Genomic DNA, 16,623 nt, shown 5'->3' on the forward strand with positions numbered 1-16,623 from the left:
TGGCTGCTCTGAGCACAGTTACACACTCAGTCTATCACTCACAATCTGCACAAACACTCTACACTCTCTGCACTGAACTATTTTAAAGGAGCTGGCAAATAAAATAAGGTTTTGGGTTAAAGCTGCAACAATTAGTCTATTAATCTAGGAGTTATCAACTATTAATCCTCAGCTATTTTGATAATGCATTTATCATTTTGAGTCATTTTACTAAGAAAAATGTCCAAATTCTCTGACTCCTGCTTCTTCAATGTGACTTTTTTCTTGGTTCTTTCCTCCTCTGTGAGAGTGAACTGAACATCCTTGAGTTGTGGAACAAACAAGACATTTGAGGACATCGTCTTTGGGAAACGCTGAGCGACATTTTTTCACCACTTTCTGGACAAGACAACTGACCAAGAAAAGAATCGACAGGTTAATGGATACTAAGGATAGGGTGACTAATCACTATTGAGGATAACGACTGAAACACTTGGGAAAATCGTGGTTACAGTTAAAATGCCGGTGTGTTCATTCATTCATCTTCAACCGCTTGTCCCTGTCGGGGTCGCGGGGGGCTGGAGCTGATCCCAGCTGACATCGGGCGTGAGGCGAGGTCCACCCTGGACAGGACGCCAGTCTATCACAGGGCACATAGAGACGAATTCTACCCAACGGGCAAAGTCGTCAATTAACCTAACACGTGCATGTCTTTTGGATTGTGGGAGGAAACCGGAGAACCCGGAGAAAACCCATGCAGACACGGAGAGAACATGCAAACTCCACACAGAGTTTGAACCAGGGACCTTCTCACTGCGAGACGACAGTGCTAACCACTACACCACCGTGTAGCCCATGCCGGCCTGTGATCAATCAAATTATAGGCACATGTTTTTATCTTGTTTGATGCATTCTAACAATTTCACTTAACACCCACTTTATCATTGAGTGGTTCTATGAATGCAAGGCTTCATGCTTTTAAAAGTCATTTGTGGATGTTTTCAGCATCCTGCTCTGGATTATTTGTGGCTTTGCCTGTTGATAAACATTACATAACCATATCTAAAGCAGTACATGAGATGCAAAATGCTTTTGCACAGAGCTTCTTTTAGACTATACCACAGCCTCAGCAGTGAGCTACAAACTGCACGGCTCGGCATTCTCATGGGACTTCACCAAAACCTACTAAGTAATTTGTGCTGGCGATTTACAGGCATGTCAGACTCGCACTGGAAAATCAGCGCAGTTATTTACACTCACACAACTCCGGATCGTATTTGTCTCATGCAAACACACCTTTACACCATGAACGCTGCCTCTGCTACAACCACTTAAGTCCTTAACCACATGCATGCACACACACCAACACAGACCCAAAGACCTCTACCAACCGTCCCCTGCTGCTGGATCACCTCATTAACCCAGTGTTAGGTCAGGGAGTGTGGACAGATTTACTGCTGAGGGACTTCTATAGGAACTGCCATCAAGGACACGCACACACACACACACACACACACACACACACACACACACACACACACACACACACACACACACACAACACACACAATTATAATTGGATTATAATTGACAGATGGGTTCACCTTTGGGAAATGATCAGCACAGAACCATGTTTTCATATGAGGCACAAACCGTGTGTGTGTGTGTGTGTGTGTGTGTGTGTGTGTGTGTGTGTGTGTGTGTGTGTGTGTGTGTGTGTGTGTGTGTGTGTGTGTGTGTGTGTGTGTGTGTGTGTGTGTGTGTGTGTGTGTGTGTGTGTGTGTGTGTGTGTGTGTGTGTGTGTGTGTGTGTGTGTGTGTGTGTGTGGATTGGTGTTTACTCTGTCACTTATCTATTTACTTAAAGTCCTGACAGATCCTTTAAAGTAAACACACACACACACTCATTCTTGTCTCTGCTGGAAGGGGAATCAATTAGTGCAAACTGAAGCGCGTGTGTGTTTGTTTGGCTCGGTTAAAGCCGGTGACCTCGGCTGGTTCATGACCCAGAAACAAAGGCAGCATTTTTACACAGGAACAGAAAAATGTGATTTCTTTTTTAACTGTTTGCGGTGCTGTTCAGTGCCACACCAGGCTGTCAAGTTTACAACACCAGACCTGAGTCCAGCCGTTATTATCACAGTCTGAGACGTACGGCTACAGACACGTAAAAAAGTGTCCTGGGAGGGCGACTCTGCTGAGACCCCTGTGTGTTTACAAGAGACAGAAAATACGGAACTAATTTTAGTTTGGACAAAGTTCACTCTGTGCTATTTGAGCGACATGTCACTGCCAGAAAATCAGGTTTCACACTGCAATCAGGTAAAGTGTCGATGCACCATTTTCTACTTTCGTTTAGAAAACTACGGTATTTCAAAATCACAAACCAAGTTGAAGTGTTTATTTACCTAAACTCACAAGGAAGGATTGGTTCAGACCGCTGATGACATCACACACACGCACACACACACTGACTGTGGCTCAGTGACAGAGTGGATTGTCCTTCACTTGAGAGATTGGCGGTTCGATCCCCACCTCCCCCGGTCCACATGTCGAAGTGTCCTTGGGCAAGACACTGAACCCTGAATTGCTTCCCGTGCAGTGACTTGTGTGTAAACGTGGTGTGAATGGTTACATTAGATGGTATATAGATGTCCACCGCCATCAGTGTGAATGAACGGGTGAATGTGACAAACACTGTGAAAGCGCCTTGAATAGTCAGAAGACTAGAAAAGCGCTTTATAAATACAAGTCCATTTACCGAGTCCATAACACACACACACAAACGCACCCATAGTCAGAGTGCTTATCTCCTCAGCGGACCGCTAATCAGGACAGAAACCAGGCTCTCTCCCTCTGTTTGCACTTGCCTATCAGCTGTGACAAACACCAAACTTGTGAACATTCACCTCAAATAAGAGACGACTTATTCAAAGTCCTGAGAAAAGTGACAGTGAATCTAATGGATTGTGTTAAAGTGCAACTGTTGCAGCTCAAATTACCGTACAAGTGATTTAGCTGAACGGGGTCGAAGGTCGTTCCACACTATGTCTTGCTCTCTCTGTTTATTTTCTATTTAGGTTTTTGGGGTTTTTTCTGTCCCTGAGATTTATTTAGAGATTTATTTTTCTCTCTTATTTGAATACTTTACTGTTTTATTTGAAGGAATTAACTCAATTTTGGGTTCATGGAGGAACACAAGAACAGGTACTGGTACTCCTCACTGTGTCAGTCTTGTAGCAGTTGGGTGAATGTGAAAAAGTTGTGCGAGCGGGCTGCATCAAAGCAATGCGATGCTTCTTTTTGATTGTCATTTTTGCTAGTGCGTAAAAGGACGAGGATCTGTGAAGCATAACTGGACTCTGAGGAAGAGAAATGTGACGGAACGACGAATAACACACTCCACTGAGGAACGGGTGCTGACACATGACTGGAAAGAAAGAAAAAAAAAAAGCCCTGAGGCTTGTAGGGATGTTTTGAGAGGGAATGAGGGGAAAAATGATGTTATGTTTGTGTGGATAGATGGAGTGCGACACACACACACACACACACACACACACACACACACACACACACACACACACACACACACACACACACACACACCCCGACTCCCACAGAAGCCACAAGTGACCTTGTTTGATTTTGCACTGATACATAAATAATGCCTGCCTTTATAAACACTCAAGATAACTTTGCTGTTTAGAATAAGAATATTTAATGTGCAGTAGAAACCGACAGAAAACAGAATATTTGTAAAAGCTACAAGAATGTTCCCAAAGAGTTTTTTAATCATCCATCAGTTGGATATATAATTTGACTGTTTGAAGTATTTCCCAACTTTAATAAGTTCCAAAGCAGCCAAAATGGGCCAGTGACTGCGACGTAATGCTCCTTTCAGATCCCTTTGAAAGATGATATCTGCTCGGTGTGATTTCATGGGAAGACGGGAGTGTCAGCCGTCGAAGAACGTACTGACGCTGCGCCCACCAACATACAGGGAAACCAAACATGGGGTCAATGTCTAAGCATGTGCAGTCCGACCGTGTTAATCGCAAGTGTAAATCTAATCGGAGATGGAAATCAGATCTGAACTGATTTCCTCACATTAGCTTCGATCACAACAGCTGAGAGTGAACGACACAAGTATGCGTGCACATAATGAGAAAAAGAAGAGGGAATACACTCGCGTACATTTCACCACAGATCAACAGCTAGTCCACAGAAATGAACTCAAATCCTTCTGCAAAATCACCCTGAATCTTTGTTATTTATGGGTTAAAATTCACTTCACCCTGTCGTTTAAATTCCATTTTATTGGACACAAAGTTGAGGTGGTTCGGGCATCTAGTAAGGATGAACCCTGGGCGCCTCCCTAGGGAGGTGTTCCAGGCACGTCCAGCTGGGAGGAGGCCTCGGGGAAGACCCAGGACTAGGTGGAGAGATTATATCTCCACACTGGCCTGGGAACGCCTCGGGATCCCCCAGTTAGAGCTGGTTAATGTGGCCCGGGAAAGAGAAGTTTGGGGTCCCCTGCTAAAGCTGCTGCCCCCGCGACCCGAGCCCGGAGAGAGATGAGATGAGAAATTCTGCAAATAATTAGTCCACAAAGTCCTTTCATTTTAGATCCCGACTACATCGGCAATGAACTCCGTTTTAGCGCACACAAGTGGATTTCGTAATAGGCCTGCTTGAGTTCTTGTAGCCCAAGTTCATGCGGTTTCCCCTTCATTCAAACGTACTTAATTTAATAAGTGGTCTCTGTAATGAAGCAGAAACAATAACATGAGGGAAACCCATATTAAACAACAAGTAAAATAAATAGTACATTTGGTAATATAGCATTAAAATGACTGTAGAAATTGCAACAAATGACTCTTAAAGCCCATCACACCCACGCACTAAAAAAAAACCCTTTCCATCCCTTTGAATAATGGCAGCAGTCACTATTTTAATGAGCAGGGAGTTTAGTGAAGGCCAGAAGTCTCCGGAGTGACCAACAACCCAATCAAACCCAACACAGATATATGAAGTTAATTTTCTGCTATGAGGCTGTGAAATTGCTCCATCAATCTTTGCTACCTCACTTTGTTTAATGTGTCCCATCTGTTTCCAACGAGGGTAACAGCCTGGTGTGTTTTGGCCTCATCAGAGGCACGGAGGAGCGTTCTGCAGCTGACTGACCTGCTGACTGCTTGTCTTGGACTTGTATTGGTCTGGTCTGTGTTTACGGAGTCTCGGTTTAGCTAGCGGCCGTTGCTAATGCACTGGTTCATTACATATAGCAGACACAAATAAATAAACACTGTCTCCTCTGTGAAACTTAAAAAAAAAGAGTCCAGCAGGTAACAGAAACCCAGGCTTCGGTAATGGACGCTTAAATGAATTATTTAACCCCCATTTGTGCATGAGCCCATTTGTGCTTGTAAGCAAATAGTAGACAAAAGAGTGCTAAACAGGGGCGGCCGGTAGCACAGTGGTTAGAGCAGTCGACCCATGTAAAGAGGCTGAAGGTCCTCGAGGCAGTGGTCGCAGCAAAGGGCCGCAGGTCGGAGTCGAACCCGCGGCCCTTTACTGCATGTCTCCCCCTCTCTCTCACCCCATTTCCTGTCTGTCCTTTATAATGAAGGCTTGAAAACCTGCCAAAAAAATTTTTAAATTAAGAGCGCTAAACAAATGAAGCAACAAATGTCGCATCAAAACTGTATAGTTGAAAGAGTATGTTGTGAAATGAGTGTGAGAACTCAAAACGTTTATTCGATCTCACATATATTCTGTTGTTTTACGGCACCTGAAGCATGAAAAACAGGCGTTAGCTAGATGCTAACCCTGACTGAAAAAACTAGCAACAACTATGTTCAGTCGAAGGCACCAAATTACCCAGAATGTCCCCCTTTATACCTGCTGGGTTCTTAATATTAACTTTTGTGCGCGCTGTTGTTGTTTTCTGTTGTTGTCTATTTCATTTTTTATACACTTCCACACGCAACACACACTTCCATTATTGACCCCTTCTCACTGCCAGTGTGCATTAAAAGCTGCTGCAGCGTCACTTTTGATCCGCTTGCCACTTCTTTGAAGTGGGTTTGAGTTCTCATCTGTGAACAACTTGTTAAAAATATCACAGGCTCGCCCACAGCCACAGATTTCTACACTGGGTTCAGTGGGCAGAGGATGTGTCAAGTGCAAAGATATTTAGACCGATGCTTCAGCCAAACACTCTAATAGAGGCTTAGTTGGCCGCAGGAAGTGTTAAAACCTGAAAAGTTACTCTGTTGTTTGCTCTTTTACCCTGATGCTAAGTACATGACCGCACTAAAAGCTATGTGCGTTCAGATTTTGCTGAAGAGTTCTTTACACTTGTGACTCAAAACGACTCTAAAGTGTTTATACTGAACGTTCACAGCTGTTTGACGTTTTCTGTGGATGTTATTTGCTCGGGATAATTATCCTCCGCTCTCAGCATCTTTCAATATTTGAGTTCCTGTTTTACAGCGAGCCAAACAGCAATGACACCCGCAAACATAGCTGAGCCCTGTCCGTTGCCTTTGTATCAATGCAACACCAGACAAATAACAGAAATACTCTCACTTCCACAGTAGTTTTATTTGGATGCTTTGAATTACATGCATCCCTTAGCGTGTCCCTTTTATCCTTTTCTCTCTCTCTCAAGATTTATTGTTTTGTTTTTTTAAAGTTTGCCATCGGTGGCCTCACTGTGGCAACAGTGGGGGCCAATGTTGTTGAAATATATTTCGTATGTCACAGTATGATGTGCAAATTAACTCAATGGCAGGGAAACAAATACACCTAATATTCTGCAACAGCAAAAGTTATTGCTCATAAATTGTCTTACTGTACTAAATCACTACCTACACTAATAACAATGATTTTGGCAATCTTTTATTGCTGCTGGCTTCAGGACATACTTTCAAAATGACGTTTATAGCCGAGCTGACTGCTGAAATCGTGACCTTAACCTGCTCTCATTATGATAAACAAGCGAGTAACAGTGGAAGATCTTGCACAAGCCTGCACATGCTGGTTTAATCTGTCTTTCTGTGGTGGTCCAAGCGTCCTCAGACGGTCGGCTTTGGGCCAAATTGAAACAAGGTGAACCACTGAACATCAGGAGGACCGATCTCTTCTCATTTGGCTCATCTGGATTGTAACGTTGACTCAGATTCAACGCTCTCTCTTCGCCCGTGTTTCTTCTGCTTCGTCAGTTTCGTGTGGCAGTCTGCGGTTTGACTGGTCCCCCCTTTGACTCCTGACCTTTTAATCCCCTTCCAGCTGCAGCGAGGCCTCCAAGGAGTACTCTGATTGTATGTGCATGCGTGTGTGTGTCTGATAGAGAAAAGAGAAACTGTCTATGCAACAATCAAACTGTTTTCGCATATGAACCCCAAACAGTGTCAGGAGAATCAGGTCCGGACATAGTCCAACATGTAGCGCACAACAGGAGATTCCTGTGTCAGACGTGTTCTCACTTACTGGACACTCCATTTGATATAAGCCTGAAAGGCCGTTCTAAATTTGGTCCCAAAACAACCACGTCTCTTGCCGTTCTTTGAATTTTTCCAATGATTTTGGCGTAGGTCCTTACTGACAGAAGTGTCCGAATGGTCTAGCTGTACACCGTTAGCAACACGTGCTTGGGTTAGCATAACAAGCTAGTGTGCGAGTCAGCACCACTCTGGCGAGCGCAAACAAAATGGCAGAGCGGGAAACCTCACTTCGGGGATCAGGCAGGCTGGTAACTTTATAAGACGAGGGCGGTGTGTCTGCGTTGCTCCACCGTTGTAGGAGATGTGAATGGAAACACAAACGACATGCTAATGCACATTCGACAGCATCACCTGATGTGCTGATCACGTGGGACGGGAAAAACAACCTGGAGCCTAACTCCTTATCCCCGCTGTTTGGAAGCAGCAGCTGTTGGACTTCCATATGCACACCGGTCCCTACCTCGTGAAGCTTGACAGGCCTCCTGGGCCTAGTAACGGTTGCTAACGTAGGATTGGACAGTGCTCAGTTACGCCAATTACTGTACACACCTCGTCTTATCAAACAATTAATATGACATCTTGCAACCTATAATTTCGTTTGAACTCATCTTGAAATGTATCTTCTTGTGGTGATGGTCTCTCCGCAGCCTTGTATTTCAGTGCTCCTTTATGCCCCTCCATTGCTACTCCTCCAAACAGAACTAGACTATGAACTTTTGAACCAGGAGGGCCACCACGCCTCGACACTCCTCACATAAAACTATTATTTCTCCTCAGTGTTACTTCATTCCACATTCTTCCCATATTTATGCTCAGTCTGATGCTTATTTCATATGTTCACTCCCACAAGTTTTAACTAGTATCTCATATTTTTATAATGACTCCAATTTAATCCATCCATTACTATGTTTTCTCAAGACCACAGCCAAATCCATTATACCACCCCTCTCTATAATTGGACTATATATTTCCATCATGATATAGTTAATATTTCAAGTGAGCACTGGTTGATTTGTAAGTAATAACATGTATAGATGTCCAGGTCCAACGGCATTTTAAAGGCTGGATTTCTGGGTGAAGCAGGTTCAAACTGAATGTTCAAATATATTAATTTAACACGTTTGAATCAACACTCAGTGCGTTTGCATGCAGTTTATATATAAACCTGATTATATTCAGATTAAGGCAGTACTCCTGTTTCTCAAACACCATTTAAAGACCGTACCCTGGATAAAAACAGAGTTCTCATACCCCGGTTAACAGACCTAGAAAACTCCTTCAGTACCCCGATTATTCATGCATCTAAACAACGGGTAAAATGAAGATTAACCAAGCAAATTTCTGCATTAACGTCCCTACAAAAATAGTTTTAAAAGTTACAATGATAATCTGGCGCACAGACACAAAAGCAGGGTTTACTGTACAAGAAAAGGAGACATGATACTACAAGTGCATCTGAATGCAGACAGACAATAGTACAAAACACATCACCCTGAACCAACACCGGAGGCAACTGTGGCTCAATAATCTCTCACACGTCCCGACACATACGACATGCTACACACGAGCGCGGAGTTCAACACGCGTCCATGTTAACCAACACTGCCGGTTACCTTCAGTTTGTCAAGCGGCGTCTCTCTTCACCTGTTGTGCCTTTGAGCTGTTGAGGACATCATACATCCAGACCTCGGCCCTTTGAAGTGCTTTGTGAGGCCCTGAAGCCCCCCCCAGGCCACGGTCTACTTCCAGCCTCTGTGTGTGTGTGTGTGTGTGTGTGTATGTGTGTGTGTGTGGTGGTGGGGGGGGGGGGGGGGGGTGTAAGGGGAATGAGGGCTGTTGAATGGGGATGAAAGAGTGTGTGTCTCTACAACCAGACTATGTACCCTCAGGAAACAAAAAGAAAGAGGGGCTTAGGAAAAACTGGAAAGTGGGGTTCCCCTAATCTATCACCCCACCCCCCACACCAACTCACACACTGACAAATCCCCACGCCCTCAGGTAGTGTATGGAGGAGGAGGGATGTGTTATCTTTAAGACTTTGGACAGATTAGGTGTCAGGTCAGAATATAAAAGCGTTCTGTATAAACAGTCCCGTCCTACTTCTAAAGAAAAAGAGAGTTTGTTAAATGAAGTCGGATGAGGTAAATTCAATGACGAGGACTTGAAGAAAAAAAGTATTAACTATGCAGAATGAGGCCAAGATTTCAATAGTCTTGTCCCAGAGTTCTGAAAACTCTGTTGAAAGTGGACCTAGACACACATTTTTAGTTTTTGCATTGTGTATAAAACGTCTTCATTGTGATAACTGAGTTATTACAACATGCACAAAAAGATTGTTACCCTGCTTTAGACTGGATTTACCAGACTAATCACAAATGCATATTAGGGCGCACTCACACTGTACTTCCGCACCGCGCCCCGGGCTTTAGGGTACTTGTCCCCCCTCCCTCTCCCCCCGCGCCCCAGGCCCGTTTGTACTCACACTACCTGGGCCTCGCGCAAATGCTTCTTGCTGTCCATACGTCATCACGCCGTAACACGTCACACGCATTGATGACGTCATGGCGATGCGTGGCTTTGTTTACAAATCTTTCCACAGACCTCAGAGTTTTTGTGCGTCTTGTCGACTGTTTTTGAATATTTTCATCCGACCAAATCTGCAGTAAAAACTCCAACTCCGCATCACACCAACGTGAAACTTTCGCCGCCAATGTTGTTGTTGTTAAATGTCCGTGCATGGTCCATCCTTCTATTTTGTATGTCCGAACAGGCGCACACACCGCTACCGCCGTAGGGCTCGTGCTCGTACACGTGCGCACGCTCGTGCTCGTACATGTGCAAACGGCTCTACAAAAGCCCACGGCAGTGGACGGCCCGCTGTCCGCAGTTATGCGCGGAATGGGTGCACTCACACTGCTTAAAGGTACTAGGCTTTAGCTGAAAAAACGGTTTTGGCCCGGTACAGAAGGACAGTGTGAGTGCGCCCTAAATTCATTCAGATAGACCTAAAACCAATCACAGCAACAAAACCGCAGTGTTTGCTCCGTGCAAATCAATGGTGGTCGAGTCACAAACTTTCTGATCGGCGCTGTCTAGTTTGAACGTTTGATCTGAGTTTCGTGACCCTGGTAAACTGCGCTAAACGAACCTGCAGACTGGACGGCAATGCTGTCAGTCATCGTCTTAAACCCGCCCTACATGAGATAAACAGCTGTGATTGGAAAACTGGAAACATGTCTGAATGGGAGAGGGGCCAGACATATCAAATGAGAGAAGAGTTTGTCAGATGTACCCTGTTTGTAGCCGGTTAGTAACAGTATAGCTATAGATTAGCTCGCTGCACTTTACTGCTGTGTTTGTGCTAAAACATATTATTAAACTGGTTGCCTCACTTAGTTGAAGCATCTAATGCTAACAGTCCATAGCTATGTTGCAAACCTGTGTTTTTTAATACGTGTGACAATGATCCAACTGGTCTAAATAGATTCAGCAAAAGAAGCATACTTCCTTTACACGTCATTAAGGGATATGAACTGAGGGAGACTGTTAGGGACCAAGAGAGAATATGCTGACATCAAAAGGTCAATCGTTTGATCTCAGCCTGGTCTTTCTGCATCAGGTAATCTGACCACAGAACTGCCACGGGAGGCATCTTTCTGCCCTGGTGCCTCCTGGTACCTCAGAGGAATGTTACGAGGAGTCTGTATGTGTCACGCTCTTTACCTTCCTACTGAACCACCATGTTTACAAAACACACTGTGAGGATGAGGGGGGAAGGTACTTAGAGACACGCTTCATGGGTTAGTAAAGGAGTAGCAATCCCTAAACCCTCCCTGGGGGTGGAGGGGTGGAGGCGGGGGGGTCGAGTTCTAGGAAAGTAGAGCTTCCCCTCTGGTGAGCGTGTTAAGACTCAGTCCGTTGTAGGTTTGAGTCTAGAATTCCTCTGGGGCCAAGGAACCTTGTAAAGATGAAATGTGAGTCTTTTTATGTCCCTGAAAACCGAAACCAACTTTAGCAATATCCCAACTGCCCTCATTTGCATAATAGTATTTTTAGCAAGTTCTTGTTACGCAACATGAGAGGAGCGTCCATTACCAGACAAACTTTACATGTATTGGGGCAATATTCAGTAATAATCAATTAAATAGTCATTGAAGTAATTTATCAAGAATAAATGGCAAACAATCTCTGGCTCCAGCTTTTCAAACATGAGTATTTTCAGCTTTTCTTTGTTTTATTTCAGTGCAAAGGAACTCTTTGTGTTTTAAACGTTTTTTAGGATAAAACAAGAAAATCAAAGATGTCGCCTTTGGTATTTTTTAGTAATCAATAATGGTAGTTGCACCTATAGATGCTTCGAAGATTTATGGGTTCAGGGCACTGGATAATTTGGAAAAATGCATTTGCCAAACGCTTGAGTAAAAAATGGAGGGAAACCTCTCGTCAGCATTATCAAAATTAGCTTGTTACTGTAAATGGTTTCAGTATGGCTGCAGACTTCCAGAGAGGGGGAAGTCAGCCCAGAGCAGCATAACGACTGAGCTGAGCAGAATGATTTATCAGCAGTCAGAGGCTTGATGCTGGACGTCCGCTCCATCTGCGTGGTCCCCGCTTCCTTAAACGATCCCAAATGAGCTGACAAGCGGCTGGGCCCACCCCACCTTTTACATCTGCACGGCACCGAGAGGAGGGAGGGATCCCGATTTCTTCCACCTGTTTTTATGTGCAGCTTATTTTGTGCTTAACAACTAAATGATGGAAACTCCAGCGATGTCAAGCCTGTCTGAGCTTGAAAAATGGCTTTTTAATAAATAGGAAAAACAGAAAGCAATTGGGGAAATTCCTTTTTGATTAAAGTTTCTATGTGTATTGTGTTATTTTTCAACAATGATAATAATCCTAGTGAAAACTGGTGCGGTCTGTGTGCTGTCTCAGCCAAACCTGTTGTCTGTGTGCTGTCTCAGCCAAATCTGTGACGAGCTTTGCTGTCGACTACATCGTCATTCTTGTTACTACCACCAGAGGGCCCCAAAGTAAGAGCAAGTCTAATCCTACACACAGTGACATTAAATAATGCCGTTATTGTGTGCATGTGTACTGTGAAGATGCTGTAGATGCCAATTGATGCTGTATATCATATAAGGTTTGAAAACACTTAACAGCACTCCCTGTGGTTAAATGATGTCATTGCACCCTGTACGCCATAATCACAAACAACTGACGATGTATTGTTTCTTTGGCCTCGTCCATGAAAGAGAGAGCTTTTAATTCACACGTCAATATATTTTGTCGAGCTGTGGCTTTTGTCACCAGTATTTCCACACTGAACATGAATTCAATGCAATGATGAATCAGCGTTTTTATTTTTTATTTTCTAACATTTCGCACTGTGAGAATAAGACATGATGCATGAGGATTATAAAGCAACAACACGCAGGCTCCGTAGTCCCTCCCAAGACAGCAAACTTTACTCCTTTCAACCTTTACAAAGGCAGTGTATACCAAATCCACTCCTTGCGCTTTCACAATAAAAGCCTAAAGCTGCGTTCAGACTGCAATTTAGTTGCAAGACACGCCAGTGTTGCATCACTTGATCATATTAGGATCATCGTTTCCACCAATATCACCACATTTTCTCACGCTATTTTCCTTCTCTCGTCAGCCATGGCTGAGATAACCACTGTTGCTGCAAAGTACTTGTTGTGGAAGTCCGAGATACATCGGAGCCAAATGAGGCAGTTAGCTAGCTAGCAGCCGCCTCATCCTCGCTAATGGCAGCTGCTAGCTAGCTCTCGAGTTCGAGGCTGCTAGCTTACTGCCTCTGTCTCGCCTCAGCCCTGGGAGCTGCAGACATCACCGGTATAAATTTTCGCATTTCACATTTGTTTCTCCCCTGGTGTGCAAAGGCCTCTCCATTCATATGTTGGCTAGATCTTGCAGCTCTAGATTAACGTCCAATGCCAATGCAAGCATTAAGTGCAGTAAAAAGCATGAAAGTCAGACACGCTTCACAGCCTCTGACCTCCACAGCCCTAACCATGCCTTATATCCATGGCCTTTCCCTAACCTTAACCATGATAATTGCCATACACGGAGATTGTAGAAAGGAACAAACTTTCAAAATGTTGTCACTAAAAGCAAGACAATAGCTGTCACTGAATGCAATCCAGAGTTTTGCAGAATCATCCAATGTCCATGATCCGAGTGAGAGTAAGTGTGGCAGCCTGTTCCACATAAAAGAGAAATCCACAAAACATGTTGAGGCTAAAAGGAAGATGGAAAACAGATCAAACATAAACCAGAACACGAGAGCAGAAGGGTGAGGCTGGAAATGAGCCTCTCTGCAGTGGTGAAAGTGTCACATATGCACGTTACACACAGTGGATGTGGAATACAATGTTAATGAAACAACAGCAGGGAGGTTTTTTTTTGTTCCTTCAAGACGAGAAAAACTTTGCAGGACATTTTAAAGGGCAACATGGAAACGACGCCTGACTGTAGTGACAAGTGTCAGAGAATAACAACAGCCAGTTGAGTAATTGATTTTATTTTCCTATGAAAATCTACCCGACCAGTGGTACAGTGACCAAAATCTGACCTCAAGGGAGGGTTTGTATGTGTGTGAGACAGAGTGTGTGTCTTTGTGTGTGTGTGTGTGCGTGCGTGCGTGCGTGCGTGCGTGCGCGCGTAACATCACAGCACCACAGGGCACACTTAAACCCCTCTAAGAGGAGGGGCTTTAAGTCGGTGTAGCTGATATCAACTAAAATCTCATCCACACACACACACACACACAAACACACACACACACACACACACACACACACACACACACACACACACACACACACACACACACACACACACACACACACACACACACACACACACACACACACACACACACACACACACACACACACACACACACACACACACACACACACACACATACACAATCCGATCCACGACTCCATTCTCTTCACCTTGTAGCTCTTAACTTCCTTCATAGGGTTATTAACTCTCTGAATTGGGAGCTTCCCTTCGGGTTCGCCCCTATTTAGTTGTCATGGTGGCATGACCCCGACACTTATTGGCTGACCCTTGGGATTAGTCCAAGGTGGAAACGGGTGGGTGGGGGGGTTAAGCCTTTACCTCGAGGTGCTCGCTGCAGCATCTCACAAAAACCTTAATTAAATTGCTGAGACACCGAGTCAGGAATGTTTGCTTTGCTCTCCCTCTCTCCAGTGCGTACTTCACTCCATCCCTCTGTCTCCACCTTTCTTTGCTTTTCCCATACTCAGTCTCCGGGCTGAATTCATTTTTCTCCCTGTCATCACTGACCAATATTGATTCGGAGAGCTCCTGCTGTAACCAAATGCAGACAATGCAGCAAGTTGCGATGTAAGGTAAAGAAATCTCACTGTAGAGATTTCTTAGACTCTCTATGTATTACAAACCCACCCTCACATATTGCTCTTGTGTTACCACTGTATACTGCAAGGTGCAGGTTTACATGCATCTCAGATCACTGAGATGTGTTCTTTCTTCTCTTCTGCATGTGATTTGACAAGGACTGCATGTGCACACGCAAATATACCAGCTAGAGCTGCAGCTTATCTTCATAGTAATGTGTTATAATGCCCATCTCAACTTCCCAGAGCCCAAAGTGACGTGTTCAGTCTCCTCGTTCTGTGCGAACAACAGTCCAAACCCCCGAATGTTCTGACTCACAGCACCTATTCCTCACATTAGACATGCTGGAAGTGCCAACTGTTTGATTTAATTGTTAATTTATGATCATAATGTTTTAATTTAACAGAACAATGATTTAATTGTCTTATAATGTCCGCCAATTTACAGTAAGATGATGCTGCAATACAGCCCCTTAAGGGAACTATTCTACTATTAAGTAATAGAATAGCACTGTGACTATTGGTGTTTCAGTTAAAAAATACATCATAGATTTATAAAAGCAAGATATTCAATAAGCTATACAAGCCGATAAAACAGAGGAAAGTAACAAATCCCCCACATTAAAGAAGTTGTAAGCAGAACATTTGACATTTCTGCTTAAAAAATGACTTCAGCAAGAATCAATGCGTGTAAGTGTGATCTTTACCTAGTCTGTAAAGTGTCCTGAGATAACTTCTGTTATGATTTGACACTATAAATAAAATTGAATTGAAATAGTTGACTCTCTACATTAACACTGAACTTGCAGGAGAAACCCTCGAACACCAACAGGTAACCTCTTTAAAGCCTCTCTATATCCCAATGGGAATGCCTTTGATTGGTCTCCGGGGATCACCGGCCAATCACACAGATTAAAGTCTCCCATCCGGGGTGAAAACAAACGCCAGGAGTGAGAGAGAGGAACCGTGGAGGCGCAGATAGCGACCTCTAATCCCACACATTCGACTCGAACACGGTCTGAAGGCAACGGGGACGATAAGAGCTAATCCCGTTTCCACATATCCGTGCAGGAAAAAACACTCCTCTCAGTGTCTCTCCTGTCCGTGCCTCCCTCTGAGCGCGTCTGTCCGGCAGATCCTGACCCGAGATAGTGACCCGAGCGCCGGCAGAGGAATGCGAGTCACCGGCCACAAGGGAAGCTTTCACACGTGAAGGAGACTGAGGCACTAAAGGAACTAAAGGAGCTCCATTATCAGGGCTTCTCCGAGTCAAAGTGTACAGGAGAACTGATTAACTTTTAATAGATAACGCAGCATCCACAACAGGTCACACGCGAGGAAGGGCTCTCTTATAATAAATGCAGTCAAAGTGGATTCATCTCAATTAAAGAGCAGATGGACTTGTTATTTTAAAACCCACCGTTAAAGTGTGAGGGAGGCGCAGGGAGAGCTTACCTTGGTAAAGTAATCCAAAGTCCGCGGGAATGCGCTGGAGCCGCGTCTTCCCAAAGTTTTTATCCACTTTGTCTCTGCGCGCAAAACCCCCCCAAAACTGTTCAAACCCCTGTTTGAGCAAAGCAATGCAGCAGAGTTTGCGTCCACGACGAACACCAAAAGGTTTCTCTGTGACCGCGGCGCACTCGCTCCGTCCGCTCCGTCCGTCCGTCAGAGGAGAACCAGGTCCGCCAGCGTTCAGGAGGCGCACAGACTCTCTCAACAATA

General features: G+C 44.4%; 2 protein-coding genes across 3 annotated transcripts in view; one reads left to right on the top strand and one right to left on the bottom strand.

Moving 5' to 3' along the window:
• pla2g6 (phospholipase A2, group VI (cytosolic, calcium-independent)) overlaps positions 1 to 10,473 on the top strand; it is a 219,148-nt gene extending 208,675 nt beyond the window's left edge. For both annotated transcript variants that reach the window (XM_083930569.1, XM_083930570.1), the window contains one exon: positions 10,353 to 10,473. The gene's annotated coding sequence lies outside the window, so the exon portion shown is untranslated. The remainder of the gene's footprint in view (positions 1 to 10,352) is intronic.
• LOC310959293 (vasorin-like) overlaps positions 1 to 16,607 on the bottom strand; it is a 37,026-nt gene extending 20,419 nt beyond the window's left edge. Inside the window, exon 1 of the mRNA XM_083930589.1 lies at positions 16,357 to 16,607. The gene's annotated coding sequence lies outside the window, so the exon portion shown is untranslated. The remainder of the gene's footprint in view (positions 1 to 16,356) is intronic.
• Between the last annotated feature and the right edge of the window lie 16 nt (positions 16,608 to 16,623).

The sequence above is a fragment of the Echiichthys vipera genome (assembly GCF_963691815.1).
Source record: "Echiichthys vipera genome assembly, chromosome: 2".
NCBI classification, from domain to species: domain Eukaryota; kingdom Metazoa; phylum Chordata; class Actinopteri; order Perciformes; family Trachinidae; genus Echiichthys; species Echiichthys vipera.